We start from the raw sequence: 20,866 nt of genomic DNA on the forward strand, positions 1-20,866 counted from the left end.
GTAGACAAAAGTTGAAAGTAGCAAGAAGCGTGGATAGGTGGTAACAAGTTTACACCGCTGCTGTGACTCCCATCGCCACATTTAAAGTTTTCATATTTTTGCTTTTATTGTATGCATAAGTAAAAGACTTAAAAGTAATTTTACGGCTGACTAAACATTAATGTACCAATATTTTGTTTGTTTGAAAAACAAATGGCAAACAATGCTAGTTCTTTAAATTGCTTCTTGATTATATGGTGGTAGCGAGATATGTATGTACATATAATGCCAACAGCAGCAATAACACATCAACCAGTTGAAATTTTTTATTTCACTCATCGTATGTTTAGAGGTGCCCCAACGCAATTAAACTTTGAAAAAGACGGTAGGTACAAATTTTTTTTTTGTTTTTTTGTTTTTTTTTTTTTTGTCATCGATTTACATTCGCTTGTTTTTATTGTGCTCATTGATTTCAAAGCCTACTGATTTTCATGGCCTAGTATGTGCCAGTAAAACTTTTACTTATACACTTGATTAGAAACATACTATTATTAACAAAAAACTATAAAATACCATTTAAAATTTGTCGTTTTTAGTTATAATATGTAATTTTACTAAAGTTTTGTATGTTAAAAAAGAAATAAAATAAATATGTAAATAATGAGCTTTGTAAAATCGCGATTATTTTGCTCAACTTCTTGGGGCTGGGGGCACCTCAAAACGCCATTTTACGAAAATAGTATTTGGTGGTTTTGGTTAATTCTTATAAATACAACTTTTCCTTGCTAGGCCATTACAAAAAAAAAAAAAAAATCCATAGGTTATCACTCCACCCTAATGTACACATGTACAAATACACATATAAGAGGTTTATGCCACCTACAAACGCCGCCGTCGAATTTGTCATTATTTGTAAGCTGCCGCCGTACGTCATAAATATCGGTGTAATCTAAGTCTTTTATGTTTAACATCGAAAATGGTTGCGAGCTAATTCAAATTTAACAGATCAATTTCGAAATACATTTGATTCTTTCTAAACTACATTTATTAATTTCAAAAGAAGCTTTGATAATTGTAAAGTTCTTTGACTACTGCGAAAGAGAATTTGACTATTCAAAAGTCCCGATGAAATTTGAATTAACTTTTTCGAAAATCGAATTGATATTTTGTAAAGTGCACATTATTTCCTAAAAAATACACTGAAAGAAATGGTGCTAGTAAAATCAACAAATCGGTTCTCTTGTTCTTGACTTAACGGAGATTCGGTGAAATTGATCGAATTATGGTTAATTCGACCGAGTTCTTTCCCAAACGAACAAATTAGTTTAGTCATTTCAACAGAAGAGAAATTGTCGCTCTTAAGTCAACAAAATTCTGTAAAATTGACAGATTCCTGGTCAATCTAACTGATTTTTCTGTTATCACATTTGATTTCACTAGTCATTTCAACAGCGATCAACAGTCAATACATGAGCAAATTTCAAAGAGAATTTTACGCTCAATGCGCTCTCTACTTTGTACTTACGACGATGGTGCCACTTGTTAAAAAAAATACCAAAATAAGAAAACCACCAAATCGAAAAAACACCCAAAATGGGAAAACAACAAAAAAACTAGTTTTTCATTTATCAATACAAAACGAAACACCCTTCTTTGAATTTACTGTGCAAAAAATTATGAGATACCGGTACACCTATTTATCGTGTACAATTTTGCAACTTCTCCTCCAAGCGAAATGCAAAATTGCGCCCTCCTCTTGCAAAAGTTTTATTTGAACGAACAGGATTTTTCCAAAGTTAGTACATTTTGTTCAAGTTTTTACGAATTTTCACTCATGCGAACGAATTTAATAAGTTAATAAAAAACATCCTTTTTTAATGTTGATGTTTCCAACAACATAAAAGTTTGAGTTGTTTTGGAATCGTTTCAAATTAAAGTGTTACGAAAATTAAACTTGGCGAATTACATGTAAAATTACTCCAGTGGTGAATTACCTTCTAGCGATTTGATTATTTTCTTTTCTATAACTTACAAGTTCTCTATTTAAAATGTTATGTCAAACATTTATACAAGTTTTGTTCGAAACCATCAAGTGTGGCAACTACATGCGAGGGAAGAAATTGAGAAAGAGCTGAGCTACAACTGAAAGAATTGAGAATCAGTTTTGTGATTACTATTTTCATTTCTATTTGCAAAGCGAAGTTCAAAATTATAAATTAAATAAATTATAAAATATAAAATTTGGTAAAAGTGCGTTTAATAAAACAAAATAATAAAGTGTATAATGTTTAATGTGTGCCAGCATATTTGATGCAAGCTCAATTGACGTTCGGTTAGTAAGTGCCACCGTGGTGTGATGGTAGCATGCTCCGCCTGCCACACCGTATGCCCTGGGTTCGCACCACGGGCAAAGCAACATCAAAATTTTAGAAATAAGGTTTTTTAATTATAAGAAAATTTTTCTAAGCGGGGTCGCCCCTCGGCAGTGTTTGGCAAGCGCTTCGAGTGTATTTCTGCCATGAAAAGCTCTCAGTGAAAACTCATCTGTCTTGCAGATGCCGTTCGGAGTCGGCATAAAACATGTAGGTCTCGTCCGGCCAATTTGTAGGAAAAATCAAGAGGAGCAAGACGCAAATTGGAAGAGAAGCTCGGCCTTAGATCTCTTCGGAGGCTATCGCGACTTACATTTATTTTTTTTGTCGCAACAACTTTTTTGTTCATTTGACTACTAAAACGGTCAATTACGAATCAACGGTTTGTGCGCAGTTGATTCAACATCTTGTTGCGATGGGTAAAAATTGACAGAAATTTCGGTTGAATTGACCCCTATTTCGGTTGATTTTACCAGTCTTTTTATTTCAGTGTGCATATAACTAATTCCTGGTTCGAATTCGAACCCATTGCCTATAACAAAATGATAATTTGATTTGTACAAGGCGTCCCGGATTGGCGTCCGAAGGATCTGATCACCCTCCGTATCACGTAATAGCAAAAGGGCACTTTTAAGAACTAAGTGTTTAATTATGTAATCGGGGCCCTAAAAATCAGAACATTTTTGGCTATACCTGATTTTGTGGTTGATTTTTTCCATTTTCTGTTATTATGCTTTGTTGCTTTATTTCCTTTTGTGCTTCGCATCCGGTGAAAACGAGAAAATCAAATGATGCTGTGTGAAAGATTTGTATCTCCCAGATAAAATTTAATCTTGTTGTTGTTGTAGCGATAAGGACACTCCCCGAAGGTTATGGGCTGTGTTATAGATTTTTATAATCCTTTGCCGGATTTTTTTTCTAAGCCGAGTTGCTTGTATCTGATTCAAATTCTGCTAGGCAACTTCCATAACCTTCCAAATATTGTTTTACCTCAAGTCTAATGAAATCAGCTGTCACTTCACTTAAGTTGCTTGAAACTTTACACACGATCTGGATATAAAAAAACCTAAGCAGCAAGTTATATATGTACTACTACTGTAACTACTGTTATTTCCACACATTGCTTAGCTCATGAGACGTAGCTCAGATGGTAGACCGCTAGCTTAACATGTGAGAGGTACGCATCTCGATGCCGCACATCTCCAAAATTATACTTTTTTTAAATAATTTCTTAAATTAAACTGAATAATTTTTTTCTTTAATTTGAAGATATTTGTAATATGTTTCAATTTATTTAATTAATTTTTCTGAGTATCTTTAATAATAAATAGCTGCTGTTGTTCTTGCCACTACTAACTAATATTATGTTGTAAATTTTACCTTAAGTCTCCTTATCCACATATGAGAAATTCCGCAGACGACAGCAACCAACTTCCTCCACTCCTTTATAGCCGATAAGCTTTCTTCTTGATTGAAGTTTATCCGTTAAATGTAATGAATATTCCAAGGTAGAACATTTCTTGAAAAATTGCTGACTTCGTTGAAAAGTTAAGAGGCGGTTAAGTATATGCAAGGTTGCCATATTGAGGTACATATTAATATTGTAGTGTATTATATGCCGACATTGTAAATAACTTACTTACTTACTTAATTGGCGCTTAACCGTCTAAACGGTTATGGCCGTCCAACAAAGGGGATTGTAAATAACTGCTATTGGTCAACATTTAGATTAAAAAAAAATAATACTCAAAGTCAAGTGCATAAAAAGTGCAAAAAGGTTTTCCATATAACTGATAATCCTAATATTTACATATTTTTTTTATATTGACGAAAATCTGAAACACTTGGAAATAAGTTTTCACCCATAACTTTTTATTTTATTTGTGATACTAAAGTTGATTGGGCTACAAAACTGCATTTTCAAAAAATTTCTGAGAAATCCAAATAAGAAGCTCGAACTTTTTGCAACATTTTCTCGAATTTGCGAAGATTTTCGAAAACGTTTTTGCAATTGGTTTGCATAGTTTCAGTTACGTGTCGCACAGTGGTCAAAGCGATGATTGCTCTATGGATGAAATTGAAACTGAATTTTTCAATTTTCTCTACCGAAACTCGATATTACTTTAATAGGCGACATCACATATAAACTTTTGTCACGATTAGGAACGTGTAGGCGTGATTTTGAAATTTGTACCAGTTAGTCTTTCTATGGTTTCTGAAAGTTTTCTCCTTCTCTACCCTCTTTAGGGGTATTGAAAGGGATGGCCTGTTATGGACCCTCCATTTATATCCTGATATACCATGCTCAGAGCTCAATGTGATATAAAGCACATTACTTGATGTTGGACCAACATATTTAGCAACGCTACCCCTGTTAGCCGCCTGTATAATACTCGTTAGTACATAACAAAACAGGGACCCAGTTCTATCGATAATATCGCCCTCCCCATACGCTGTGAAGCGCACTATCCTTTCCGCCTATGGCGTGCTGTTCCCTGCGCCCTTATTGATAAACCAGCCTTTAGAACTCTTCTGGCGGGGCTTCCACAGAATCTACGCGCGGAGTACAGCAACCTCTCCTCCAGATGAGAGTCATGGCTCCTGTGTCAGCGCCATATCAATCCTCCTCAATAGTCAGGAGGAGCTCGTTCGACGGCACTTTACTGTGTTTATCTGCAAGACTCGCAGCGTCATTGAGCTGTTTGTCTCTCTTCAAATTATCCGTTACTGCGCTCACGCAATAGATTTTTGCTGCCGATTTCAGGCTCTAGAAACGTTTTTGAAGACGTTGTACCTCGTAGCGTCTTATGATTATTCTTAAGATTCGCAGCATCGTTCAGCTTTTTGTCTCATTACCAACACCGCCGCCTCTATGGCTATACCGTCATTTGACACTACTTCCAGGTTATCGTGGTCTATTTCTACCTCCTTTGCTTATCCCTTAATAAAACACAACTTGCATTTTTTAACGCATTGGCAACTCTTGTTTAACACCACACATCGAATTATATAAGCAACTTATCGCATTTTCTACATCCTAACATCCAACAGCATTCAATTCCAATCTCATTCCATAGACCGCGTAATTTTATTTACCTACATAACTGAGCAGCCCCCTCATTTTCAATGACCTCTCGCCCCAAACCATTTTCATTGTTGCAGGTATAAATCAGACAATATGTCAATGTTTGTTTACTTGCCTTTTCATTTTCAACTTGGCTGTTAAGCAATTAAACAGCAAAAAATCTCGATATTATAAAGAGTACTGAATAGCAGAATAGGTAAATGGAAAAGTTGTTACATATATGAATATCTGAATACTTCTTATTCAAGTATCGAAAATTCTATGGCTTTCACACGACGCCTTGGTCGATGGTCTGATGACAATGCAAAGATATGCCAATGATACATGGCATGCCCATATATGACGACAGCTCTTGTTTTAATTTTTAAATGAAAACATTAGTGAGTTGGTGAGCCACAAGCACAAGCACACACCACGACACCCAAACACGAAATGTTTCAATCTTTTCTCCCTCCCAAAAAAAATTTATTTGTTGTTTACAAAAGCAACTTTTGAACTTGGTCCTTAGCTATGTTGTGACGACAATGACATGAAGTTTTGCCTCCTAGTATAGTCAACCATCCACTCAGCAGCAAGAGCAATGTATCGAGAGGCTGGTAGCTACAGTAAGTTATTGTAGAGTAATCGACGAAAGTTGTTTTACATATGTACATATATGGCGTGGAAGCGATGTATTATTAACATTTGTACAGTAAAGAATTTTATAGTTTTAGATTCATATTTATAATTGTTGTTGCTCTGTATGAAACTTCTTTATTACCAAACAAACAAACGAGGCGCTTCATATCTATCGTTTTACCCCATTTACAAAGTAGATTCTGTCAAATATTATTCCAAACTCTTCTCTCATCCAACGGTGTATGGGTAACAGTGATTTGCGGTTTTCGGTTTCCCAAATTGATAATGGGAAATAGAGGAATTTGGCGTCCAACTTTTAAGGTATTTCCTGTTACAGAAACTAAAATTTTAAAACAAAATCAAAATATTTGATATCAGATGATCTTTTAAACAATCCCGGAGTGATCCTTAAATCTTCCCGAAAACCATCCTAATGTTATACTGAAATACGTATATCCGAAACGATCCCGGAATGGCCTAAGAATATTCCTAAGCTATAACAAAATAGTATCAAATTATCCTTTAATAGTTCTTTAATTGTTCTAAATAAAATCCAGAGAACAATTCCCGAAATAGCTCTGAAAAGATACCGAAAATAATCTCAGTGTTATCTGGGAAAAGCCCCGAAATGTTAAGAAGGCCCAGCTATTAAATAATGTTGTTCTAGGTCAAATATACATACTTAGAGTGCAAAAATATGTCAAAGGCAGACATTGAGGACGATTTTTATTATGTTGGACTCTAATGTCCTTAAGGCGGCTTGGCTGTCAACAAAGATCGTTACGTCGGTGTCGGAGACCAGCCTATCTTGAAGCAGCTTTGCTGCTCTGTCTATGGCATAGACCTCGGCCTGGAATAGACTGCATGCGTCAGGAAGTCGGAATGATTGGCTTCACTGTAGATGTGTTGAGTACATCCAAGCTCCGGTTCCCTTTTCCATTTTCGAGCCATCGGTGTAGATTGTAATACCCCGACCATTGTCTAGGCCTGCTTCCCATTCCTCCCTTGAAGGATATCTTATGTTCGGAACTTGGAAGTCCAAAACCGCTGTGATGTGTTCGGTTTTGGATGTTAGGTCTGTTATTATTCCGCTTAATTGTCCCTTCGTCACACCGTCTAGAATCGTCGCGTGTCCGTGCTTAGCTGATTTCCACATGTTGAATTCTCTTAGGCCTGGAGCTCCTCTATGCAGTATATGCCATGAATGCCATGTGGTGCCAGTCCCCAGACCGTCCAAAAGACCTTTTGCAGGTGTAGTATGATGCTAGAGCTTTCTTTGATCTCATATCAACGTTCCTTTTGCAGCTTAATTCGGAATAGAGTATAATGCCAAGATATTTGGCTTCCGAAGATAGGTTTAACGTTGTGATGGCTAACGAATATTCCTTGCAATTCAGTGATGATTCTCGATGACAGTGACTGCCTCATGAAGGGCACTTTCAACTGATTTGCCTTTTCGGTATGCGTGCTGAGCTGCGTCCATCCTGCAGAGATTGCCATTGCTTCTAATATGTAGATCGATAAGTCTCTCCAGTGTTTTTAGGATGAAGGAAGAGAGGTTATTGGTCTATAGTGCTTGGCTTCCCAATGGTTAAGTCTTCCTGCTTTGGGCATGAAAACCACCCGTACATTTCTCCAGTCTTCGGGTACATAACTATCTTGAAGGCATCTTGAGAAGATGTCGTGTAGATGTGGTATCAATTCGTCCAATCGGCTTGTAACATAGCCGGTTTCACACCATCCGGTCCCGCCAATTTGTAGGTTTAGAACGATTTTATAACCCATGATATTTTATCCTGATCAACGATGTCTGTGACGTCGGCTTCCGGAGGGTACGCGCGGTTTTCTGGCAACGTCGTGCTATCGCATCCGTGCATCCCGGAAAGTGTGTCTCCATCAAGACTTCCAGAGTTTCCTGATGAACATTACATACAGACAAAAACTTTGAGGGACTATTGTAATGGTCTGTAAACGAATACAATCATACTATCCACTCTGTTACAGGAAAAAAACCAGTTGACATATTTTTCGGCAGACCCTGTCCATCCAATCGCGAAAATCGAGAAGAAACCAGGGCAAAAATTTTTTAAAAACTAAAAAAGACACAAGAACAAGACCTACAATACCATAACAAGAATGAAAAGGACACTATAGGCTTCAGGCCAGGACAAAAGGTTTTCGTTAGACAAAACAAAGTACTAGGTACCAAACTTTCCAAACGATACAAAGAAGAAATTGTAAAAGAAAATAGGAATTCCACAATAACAACAGAATCAGGAAAAATAGTTCACAATGACCGCATACGAAACTAATTCAGCACATTTTTATTTTAGATTTCTCCTTTTCCTGAACTTTATTTTATGCGATGGTTCCGTTGAAGTGCTAGACTTCACTCAATCAGAAATCGTTGTTATGGAAGACGGAATTGGCAAAGTTCAAACAGGAACTTACCGGATTATCCACATGGCAAACATAACGGAATACTCTACAATACTACAAGAACTAAACAGAAACTTCATTAGAAACATACCAACTAACAACCCCCTTTACATTTATAGCAGAGCAGATAAATAACATCAACGCAATCATTAATAACATCTTACCTACATACAAAAATAAAAGATCCCTAGATTTCGTAGGACAGCATGGAAATGGATAGCTGGCAATCCTGGCCATGACGACTTGGTAGCCATCAATAGTAAATTTCACGAAATAGTTGAAAATAATAACCAACAAGTAGTAATTAACAAAAATATTATCGAAAGAATTAACAATATCACACAAATTAGCAACTCAATAATAAAGTCTCTAGGAAACAGTAACGAATTTCAAACCGCCCTAATACTTCAGTATAAATTTAAAATTGACATAATCAAAGAGGAGTTAGAAAATATTAAAAGAGCAATTCATTTAACAAAATAGAACATTATTAACTCAGTTATTATTACCAATCAAGAAGCTCATAGAATAAATAAAATTTTTATAGAAGAAAATTTACCATTTGGATCGTTAGAAGAATCTTTGAATTTTGCAGACTTTCAAATCGCTGTAAAACACAATTTACTAATTTATATGATAAAAGTACCGAAAACCGGTAAAGAAACTTGCAAATCTATTATAATTAAGCCTTTAAGTAAAAACGGAACTATTTTAAAGATAAAATTTGAGAAAATATTGTAACGGTATAAAAAAAGATTGTAAAATAATAAATGAAATAAAAATTTGCAAACAAACTCAAATTGTTAATTTAGAAAATGAAAATTGTATAAGAAATTTAATAAAGAATAAACCATATGTGCACCGTAACAAACACGGAACATGTTAAAAATATTGTTGAAATAAATAATGGATTAGTACTTTTAAATGATCTCGAAGGAAATATTACTACAAATAATAATACTAGGAATTTGAAAGGATCATATTTAATAAGAACCTTTAATGAAACCATAAGAATTAAAACTTATGAAAGATCTTAATATAAAGAACACTAGCAGACCCGGCAGACGTTGTTCTGCCCTAAATTTGGCCTATCTGCATACATTTTAATAAGCTTTTTCCGTCTAACTCTGCCCTACCCCTCTACACTTTTTCCTAATCTCTTTATTCACTTCTCCCTCCGTCTTTTTCCCTTCATCTCCATCTTCGTCTCATTCTATATCTTTCTCAGTCTCCTTCTCTCTTTTCTCTTCTCTCAAGTTTTTCTCCTTCTTCTTCATCTCTTATTGCCAGTCCCAGACGGTGGTATGTATATTGTTCCAGTCCCATTCCGAGTCTCAGTCCCAGTCCCACTCCGAGTCTCAGTCTCAGTCCCAGTCCCAGTCCCAGTCCGTCTCTATTATACTTCCCGGAAAAAAGCATCGTAAATACTATTATAGGCAAATAAGTATGTGGATATTATTAATTCATGTCTTTATTTCGGCTTCGCATGCATATTTATCAGTTTTGCCAGGTTGATGCGACTAAATCGAATATCACAATGAACTTCAGAGCTCTCAGCAACAGCTTTCATTTGATATCCATAATACACACACATTCTAGAGGTATCCGGGTCCATGTTTTGGCCTATATCTCGAGACCGTAGTCACCCAGCGGTGTAAAACTTACTCTGTACTAAAGCATACATCAGCAGCTTCAATTTGATACCTATAATGTAAAAACACATTCAAGGTGTACCCGGGTCCTCGTTTTGGGCTATATCTCGAGACCCTTATTATCTTATCTTAAATTATCCTGTACTATAGCACTCATCAACAGCTTTCATTTGATATCCATATTGTATAAACACATTCTAGGGGTACCCGGGTCCATGTTTTGGGCTATATATCGAGCCCCTAGCCTCCCAGTTGTATGAAATTTATCCTGTACTATAGCACTCATCAACAGCTTTCATTTGACATCCATATTGTATAAACACATTCTAGGATTATCCTGGTCCACGTTTTGGCCTATATCTCGAGACCCTAGTCACCCACGGGTATGAAAATTATCCTGTACTATAGCACTCATCAACAGCTTTCATTTGATATCCATATTGTATAAACACATTCTAGGGGTACCCGGGTCCACGTTTTGATCTCAAGACCCTAGACACGTAGCGAAAGTTGGCGGCGTAGTTGGCCGATTCTCAGACCTACCCAATATTCTCACAAAATTTCATGAGAATCGGTTCAGCCGTTTCGGAGGAGTTCAGCCTCTAAAACCGTAACAGAAGAATTTTATATATTAGATTAAAACAAGTAAGGAAGGTTAAGTTCGGGTGTAACCGAACATTACAGTTGAGAGCTATGGTGACAACATAAGGGAAAATAACTATGTAGGAAAATAAACCGAGGGTAATCCTGGAATGTGTTTGTATGACATGTGTATCAAATGAAAGGTATTAAAGAGTATTTTATGAGGGAGTGGGCCATAGTTCTACAGGTGGACGCCATTTAGGGATATCGCCATAAAGGTGGATCAGGGTTGACTCTAGAATTTGTTTGTACGATATGGGTATCAAATCAAAGGTGTTAATGAGTATTTTAAAAGGAGTGATCCTTAGTTCCATAGGTGGACGCCGTTTCGAGATATCGCCATAAAAGTGGACCAGGGGTGACCCTAGAATTTGTTTGTATGATATGGGTATCAAATGAAAGGGGTTAATGAACATTTTAAAAGGGAGAGGGCCTTAGTTCTATAGGTGAACGCCTTTTCGAGATATCGCCATAAAGGTGGACCAGGGGTGGCTCTAGAATGCGTTTGTACAGTATGGGTATCAAACGAAAGGTGCTAATGAGTATTTCAAAAGGGCGTGGGGTTTAGTTCTATAGGTGGACGCCTTTTCGAGATATCGCCATTAAGGTGGATCAGGGGTGACTCTAGAATGTGTTTGTACGATATGGGTATCAAATCAAAGGGGTTAATGAGCATTTTAACAGGGAGTGGGCCTTAGTTCTATAAGTGGACGCCTTTTCGAGATATCGCCATAAAGGTGGACTAGGTGGGTGTCAAACGAAAGGTGTTAATGAGTATTTCAAAAGGGCGTGGGTCTTAGTTCTATATTGGGACGCCTTTTTGAGATATCGCCATAAAGGTGGACCAGGGGTGACTCTGGAATGTGTTTGTACGATATCGGTATCAAATTAAACGTATTAATGAGGGTTTTAAAAGGAAGTGGTGGTAGTTGTAGGTGGTCGCCTTTTCGAGATATCGCCATAAAGATGGACCAGGGGTGACTCTAGACTTCTTTTGTACAATATAGGTATCAAATGAAAGGTGTTAATGAGTATTTTTAAAAGGGAGTGGGCCGTAGAGCTATAGGTGGTCACCTTTTCGAGATATCGCCATAAAGGTGGACCAGGGGTGACTCTAGAATATGTTTGTACGATATGGGTATCAAATGAAAGGTGTTAATGAGTGTTTTAAAAGGGCGTGGGGCTTAGTTCTATAGGTGGACGCCTTTTCGATATATCGCCATAAAGGAGGACCAGGGGTGACTCTAGAATATGTTTGTACGATATGGGTATCAAATTAAAGGTGTTATTGAGGCTTTTAAAAGGGAGTGGTGGTTGTTGTATATGTGAAGGCGTTTTCCAGATATCGACCAAACTGTGGACCAGGGTGACTCAGAACATGATCTGTTGGATACCGGTAATTTATTTATATACATAATACCACGAACAGTATTCCTGCCAAGACTTCAAGGGTTTTTTATTTCGCCCTGCAGAACTTTTTCATTTCATTCTACTTAACATGGTAGGTGTCACACCCATTTTACAAATTTTTTTTCTAAAGTAATATTTGGCGTCAATAAACCAATCCAAATACCATGCTTCATCCCTTTTTTTCGTATTTGGTATAGAATTATGGCATTTTTTTCATTTTTCGTAATTTTCGATATCGAAAAAGTGGGCGTGGTCATAGGCGGATTTCGGCCATTTTTTACACCAATACAAAGTGAGTTCAGATAATTACGTGAACTGAGTTTAGTAAAGATATATCGATTTTTGCTCAAGTTATCGTGTTAACGGCCGAGCGGAAGGACAGACGGTCGACTGTGCATAAAAACTGGGCGTGGCTTCAACCGATTTTGACCTTTTTCACAGAAAACCGTTATCGTCCTAGAATCTAATCCCCTACCAAATTTCACAAGGATTGGTTAATTTTTGTTCGACTTATGGCATTAAAAGTATCCTAGACAAATTAAATTGAAAAGGGCCGAGACACGCCCATTTTGAAATTTTCTTTTATTTTTGCATTTTGTTGCACCATATCATTACTGGAGTTGAATGTTGACATAATTTACTTATATACTGTAAAGATATTAAATTTTTTGTTAAAATTTGACTTTAAAAAAATTTTTTTTAAAGTAGGCGTGGTCGTTCTCCGATTTTGCTAATTTTTATAGCATACATATAGTAATAGGAGTAACGTTCCTGACAAATTTCATCATAATATCTTCAACGACTGCCAAATTACAGCTTGCAAAAGTTTTAAATTACCTTCCTTTAAAAGTGGGCGGTGCCACGCCCATTGTCCAAAATTTTACTAATTTTCTATTCTGCGTCATCAGTTCAACCCACCTACCAAGTTTCATCGCTTTATCCGTCTTTGGTAATGAATTATCGCACTTTTTAGGTTTTTCGAAATTTTCGATATCGAAAAAGTGGGCGTGGTTATAGTCCGATATTGTTCATTTTAAATAACAATCTGAGATGAGTGCTCAGGAACCTACATACCACATTTCATCAAGATACCTCAAAATTTACTCAAGTTATCGTGTTAATGGACAGACGAACGGACGGACCGACATGGCTCAATCAAATTTTTTTTCGATCCTGATGATTTTGATATATGGAAGTCTATATCTATCTCGTTTCCTTTATACCTGTACAACCAACCGTTATCCAATCATAGTTAATATACTCTGTGAGCTCTGATCAACTGAGTATAAAGACGCATAAAAGGTAGGGGCAGATGGAGAGAAAGCGGTAGAACCAAATGAAATTATTTTCGTATTAGACTAGGCCCCCTAAAGGAAAGCAAAGGATTGTTGGTGCATCAATTCTGTTCAACTGTCAACTAAAATGTTTAATTTAAAAATATTCTAAACCAAAAACAACTTCCTTCAGAACAGCACTTCCACACGCAGCTGCTGCGTTCATTAAAATCTTCAGAATAAGAAAAACACTTGTCTTACAAAGTTGAAAATTACCTCAAGCTGTTACACATCAACCCTTCTACACATACTTGTATCTTTTTTTGTCTATACGCATACATTTTAAGCAAGAATTACAACAATTATATTGTTGTTATCAAGCCAAAACATTATTTCTTGCAAGCAACAATTAGTTAACTCACAACGATCATTAAACTCTACCCCAACCCGGCGTTGCAACGAAATCTCTATTGTTTTTGTTGGTCCTCGTGAGTTTCAGCTTTTTGTGCCAAGCTATTCAAGAAAGTATTTATATTTGTATAAACGAGTTGCTCTTGTCTTGTATTTATAAGTCTCATTAAACTCAATGTTACACGCAAAATTAATGTCAACTTGGTTTCGATGTTGTTTTTGTACGCTCTGTGTCAATTTGGTTTGTTTATATTTTTACTAATTTTTCCCACAACAATCAACCAAACAACACCTCGTGCTTTTTTTCCAAATTCACTACTATACCTGACGTCGCACAGTGTTTGATTTTGAAGTGCTGTGGTATAAAAAAGATCCGATAAGCAGATGAGACTACATCGATTTCTGATTGAAATATCGCCCTATCTTGGCTGCCGTTTCGAAAACAACCAATCGCATCAAACGTTTTAATATTGTCCTACTTCAGAGTTTGTTTCAAAAACGCCATGTTTAAAAATTCGTTTAAAGAAGGCGTTTTTGAAACAAATTCTGGAAGAGGATGTTTTTGAAAAGTATTCTCAGATAAAGCGTTTTCGAACTGACAGCTGAAATAGGGTGATACTCCACTCAGCTGTCGATATAAAAGGCCAACAAATGGTGAAAAGGTTAAAGCAAGCCCGCATAGAGCATAGCGAGAAATCTTAAAAAATTTCAGCAATTGAAAGAGCTGCACTCAAGAAACCATTATTCCAAACGCAGAATATGTCGCGCGGAAAAAAATTTCAAAAATATTATTCCCATTTTCCTTGACCTTGTACCTAAAGTACTAAAAAAATATTGAAAAATTGTTGAGGAACAACATGATCTATAACTTCCCAGTCACGACTTGTATAAGTGATTGTGACAGAACAGTGACATCATTCAAATCGCAGTTCACAATCATTTTTACCCATAATCCGGATCCCAGGCCCAATTACACCTCCCACAACTGAATGAATCCGTGATTTGTGCTGCAATCTACTGCTAGAGGTTGCAGTAAAAGCTACATAAGCAGCTATTGCTTGATGTCGCATAGCCGCTTACATATCAGTTTACTGCGACATCTAGTGCCATTTAGTCGCAGCACAAATTACAGTGTCATTGGTTCATACGAATAATAACACATGGGCTTCGCATGACTTTGTCAATATTCAATCATCGCTAGATTACGGGTTCAAAACCCTCTCCAGGAGAAAGACTGTTAAAGGATTTACAAAGTATAATCGTAGCGTTTGTCGCCTTGTACGTCCTGATGTCGCGTTGTTTAAATTTTTCCCAAATTATAAAAAAAAATTTTATTGTTTAAATTTGAAGAAAATTGCCACTGCTATTTTTCTGGTCGCTGCTGTATGCTCAACAAAAATAGTCGGTACGAAGTTCACTTTAGGCTATAAGCTCCTTCTTTTACTATCCAGCTCTATTCCCATTTTGTCCATCGCCACCTCAAAATCGTGTACTATGCGCACTTTAAGCAATTTACTACAGTTTTAATTTTCATTGTTATTTAAGTTCTTATTTGTACATACTTAATTTAAAAGTAAAGCAGTCTGAAATATTTTAAGTCGCATCGTTTTATCGCTAAGAAAATATTTGTCAAGCACTTCTTATATCGTCAAAATACTTCTTATCCTTAAGTAAAGTGTTTGAAGTTGCAAAACTAAAAGAAAAGAAAAGGAATAATATAATTGTATCATCCAAATATTTTACTTCATCCTAACAATTTCTTAAAGTCATTATACCTGCCGCTCTCACTAACTCATTTCCTCTTAAATACGACTTTTAGTCACGTATTTGACGAGACTTTTTAATTGACTTGACTGTATGACATCGAATCGCAAATATTTCTGTAAATGAGCGTATACTTAACTTAGAAGTTGCACGCACTTGGAGAAACAAATTTTTTTTCCTGTTCAAAATATTTGATTTTTTTTTATAAAATTTGCAAAAAATCCTATTTATTTGGTCCTTTCGATATCATTTCATGTAAATAAGCGCATTTCGTTTTTCTCTGCAACTGTCGTATGTCTTTACATTGCACATACATTTATACAATTCCATATAGTCAACAAAAGAAGACATAAGTTTACATGCATAGGAAAAACGAGCGTGCGAATTAAGACCTCAAAGAATCCTTTCACAATCAACACCGCATAAATTATTGTTCGGATTTTTTAGCTTAACGTTGCTTGCATATTAATTTTTTGAAATATGACCGGAAAACTTCCGCTAACTTGTATACGAATGGAATATTTGAAAAACTCGAACGAATTTCAAAAAATTGCGCCGTCAATCTGGGTAAATGCGCTAATTTTTTGGCGTTAATACCATAAAGCGAGCGCCAAAGCCAGTAACAACTCAGTGAGTTAGCGCAATTACGCCAAGCGAGTTGTTGGCCATGCTTAGCTGGGATGATAATGACGGCAGAGCTAGTAAATCTGCAGAGCTTCCGATATGTCAGAGCTTCCGAATCCGATTTTAGTGCCGACTGTTTAGAATCGGTTGCCTAACGAAAGTCGATCCGTAGAAGAGTTTAATGGAAAAACATATAGGAGCAATTCACAGGTGCAAATGGTCTTTCACGCGCCCAACGCTTTTATTTAATTGTCTGGTCAAGGCCCTACATTGATGAGGAGTGTGATGACTAGTACCTAGGACCTACCTAATTATTTTCTAGCTTTTAGTATTATTATTACTTGATATATGTATTGTTTTCAATAAAACAGTTTAACTTAAACATTTTTTTTTAATTATTTTATTTTTTATTATATTGGGTCTCATGCATAAAAACTGAGCCTTTTCTCAGGCTCGATTTTCTGAGTAGAAGCAGGTTTCTTTGTTTTTGTTGTCGAAAAATTAAGTCTGTGTATTAACTAATTTAGCACGATTGAGCAACTTAACGGGGACCTTGCGTTAGGTTAGGTTTAGAGGACATACGTGGGAATTTTCTACACTTTCACTCGGAGACATTTTTGTCCACTGTGAGTGCCCTTAGTGAGTGCCCGGAGGTGGCACAGCCGTCCAACCAGATTGCTTTCCTTGAAGAACTTAAATAGGAGTGAAAAATCCACTTCCCAACCTTTGCCAAATTGTCGAAAAACCATACGCTCTCAAATCTCAGTCGCCCGTAAGTACTCTCACTGCAAATTTGATAAGCTTGAGAAGAAAACTTGCTCCTTTACTATCCTAATCTCATATTCCTCGATTTTGCTCTAGATATGTCCTAGCGGTGGCCGTACTAAGCTGTCCGCCTGGCTTGCGTTCATTTGGGAACATTTCCTGGTCATCTCATCTGTAAACTCATTCCATTCAATGTCGCTCTGCCCCGGGATCCAGCAAAGGGAGAGAACCGGGTCCGCCTGGAACACCTTGCATGAGTCAGGAAGTCGGTACGATTGGTTTGTCTGCAAATGCTTTAAGTACATTCCAGCTGTGCTTCCCTTTTCCATTTTCGAGCCGTCTGAGTAGATTGTAATGCCACTACCACTGTTTCGGCCTCCTTCCCATTCTGCCCTAAAGGATATAGTGTGTTCTGCACCTAGAAGTCAAAAACCGCCGTGATATTGTCGGTGTCGCTGGCGGAGACCTTTGTTATAACTTATAACATACTTAAATTTAAAATAAATTAAGGGCCTCCCTCTCCATCCACACCTAAAAACGCCATGAAGTATAAATGATTAACGAATTCACGCCGCTTTACTATTTTGTCTCAAAATTACCGCAGCACGCATTTGTGTATGCAACTTTTAACATTTCTTAGCAATGAACGTAACAGTACACCCAAATACATCCACTCAGAATAAATACTTTTTAAGCATATATAAATATCGTTTAAGTTTCAATATTTTCTTCTTAAAACAATCTGAGTTCAAAGCCCTATGGATCTGCGTTCGAAATATTGTTCATATCCTTCAAGATTTTATAGAACTTTCAAAAATAAAAAAAAAATAAAATGTTTAAATCGAAAACCAAAATAACAGTTTTGTGGCTTATTAAATTTTAGTCTAAAAAAGCAAACAAATTTAAATAGTTTAAAAACCGTCTTAATTTGTTAGTCGGCCTTTCCTGCGTTTAACGGTGGAGCAATATTTTTATGGAAGGATATGGACGACGCCTATCTAAAAACTCAACACGATTTTAAAACTACCTAATACCAACACATTGTGAGGCTTAAACTCAAGTGGCTTATAGCCGTATTCATGACTTTCTGATTTGAAATCGAAAAAAATTCCCCAACTTTTTTACTATTCGTAAACGTCTAGATTCTATAATTAGAAATCTTCTACTTTCAGGTAGTAGACACAATTGCTTTTATCTTTAACTGTTTTGTTAATTTTCAATCAAAGTACAATGCTTGTTTTTCGATTTTCTAAGAATTCAAGCTCAATACTTAACGCTGCAATTCAACGAATATCAAAAGTTTTATATCAAAATTTTCAACTTCTTTTAGAACTAGACAGAAAAAATGTTCAAAATTAAACGGTAGTCGATAGCGTCCGAATTAAATTAGCTACAAAACTGTACTCGAAGGGCCAAAATTGACAGTTTATATGGGGTATATAATATATATACCACCGATCTCTATGATTTTTTCAGACAACTATATATGCTATATACGAAAGTATATGGTGAAGTTTGAAGCTTCAATCTGTTAAATTGAGGAAGATATGACAAAAATCCTCTTTTTCTGAAAAATCGGTTGTATGGAGGATATATGCTATAGTGGTTCGATCCGGCCGGTTCCGACAAATGTCTAATCTGACACCCAAATACACCCGCTCACCAAATTTTATCAAGATATTTCAAAAATTGAGGGACTAGTTTGCATACAAACAGACAGACGGACATGGCTAAATCAACTCAGCTCTTCCTGATTATTTCGTTACACTTAATGGTGGGTCTATTTATTTTTCTTTAAGGACTTACAATTTTGGGTTTCGTGACGAATTTAATATACCATTTCGTTTTCATGAAAGGTATAATAAAGAACACCTAACAAAATCTTTGAATTTCTAAGCCACACAAATTCTTTCTTACCATAAGTCTTGTTGCACTCAAATTATGTATTCACTGCGAAATTTTTAATTAGTTGTGAAAGGTGCAAATGAATAAGATTTATATTTTGCGTACGTGTGATTGTGTGTGTGTGTGTGTAAGCATTTTGTCTGAGTAGGAGGACACTTCTTTTCTTTTTTCTGTTTGGAATGCCAAACTTTTTGTTGGCTTCTTTGGCACAGACTTTTTGAGGTTATAAATTTTAAATCTGTTAATATTAAGTATTCCAATATCTTTGTTTTAATTTTTCTTGTTCTCGAATTTTTCACCGCCATCCTATCCTGCCCATCTGCAAGCGAGGTGCCACAGGAGCACCTTCGTTTATTTGCTATTAAAGACTGTAATGATGGAAATTTGTAGGATTTCTGGCACGCGTTACAAAATTACATTAATTATTCCTTTGTTGTTCTGCGGCAAAAAAAAATTGTTTTCTGATTTTTTAAAGGCATAAAAGGGCATTTGTTTTTTAACAAATTTTAATTCAGGTAACTGTCAATGGGCGATTTTAGCGGGACGAGATTTATTTATTTATTACGGCTTAAATTAGCGTAGCTTATAACTATATGACTATATTTAATTTATAATCTAACCTATATTACAAAGGGTAATCTCCTTATTTCCCGCGCTGGGCAGTACAGCAATCTTACGTATGCTGCGGGATACATGCCATCGACACATTAAAGCGCAAAGATAACTGAGCGGCGATGCAGAGAGAGTGATGCACTGCAGTTTGTGCTTCGGCAACTTAGTGTGTGCGTGGGCTTTTGGTGATGCATCAGCGAGACGTGGGTTGGACGCACCATGAATGATACTTCTGGATATGACTACTTTAGCACTTTGACATCGTTTTGTTAGGTTAGGTTAGGTTGAACTGGCCGGTCCATGAGGACCTCACATAGACTGAATAAGTCCGTGGTGTTACCAGAAGTTTGACATATACTAGAAGCTTCCTAGGGTTTAAGCCACTTGCTGCTTTTAGATCTGACAGCTGTATCACTCCTAATAGCTGGAGTCTTAGCCTGGTAAGTGCAGGGCAAGAGCACAGAACGTAATCGTTTCCTCCTCCAGCTCGCACTTCCTACATCTGCTATCACTGACCAAGCCAAATTTAAAGGCATGTGACGCCAGAAGGCAGTGTCCAGTCAGAATACCCATCATGAGTCTGATAGAAGCAACTTTGTTAGTCTAAGGTTGTAAGACCTGCACATAATCTTCGACACTTTACAGCCCCGCGCTTGAACCCACGCTTTTCCTGCACCTCTCACCTTCGCTTAATTTCGGCCAGTCTAATTGGGACGTCTACGGAGCTTTCAAGCTTCAAGAGATGCGCCCTTTTTAGCTAGTTCATCCGCTGTTTCATTCCCAGCTATTCCCATATGCCCTGGGACCCAATATAGATGTATGCTTCTCCCTGTCCCAATTCTCTCCAGGGACTGCTTACACACATCGTTTGGTAGTTCATTAAAATATTTTAAGCTTTTATAGTACAAATTAGATTTATTGCCGTCTCTTATTAATATTATGCATTATTGGAATAGAATTGAACAGAATTACCGTTTTCCGATTTCTGAAAATAAGTATACAGAATTTCAGAATGATCGGTTCTGTAGTTTAATGGTGAAAGCGTTGTAAACTTTATGACTGCACACCGCTTAATTGAAACATTTTCATTGTATACATTTTTTAAAATTTTCTATATAATAGCTGCAAAACTTAGTCATAACTTAATTTTCTTTTTATTATTTGCAGCCGAGGGTATAACTATAAAGGAAAGATCAGGTAAAAGTGATAATCCAGCGTTGAATAAAACAAAATACATATGAACATATCTCAAAATAATTAACTTTCCTAAATACAAACTTTTACAGTATCAAAATCGACTAGAACCATATCGTC

This window comes from Eurosta solidaginis, unplaced genomic scaffold (assembly GCF_040869045.1).
Source record: "Eurosta solidaginis isolate ZX-2024a unplaced genomic scaffold, ASM4086904v1 ctg00001065.1, whole genome shotgun sequence".
NCBI classification, from domain to species: domain Eukaryota; kingdom Metazoa; phylum Arthropoda; class Insecta; order Diptera; family Tephritidae; genus Eurosta; species Eurosta solidaginis.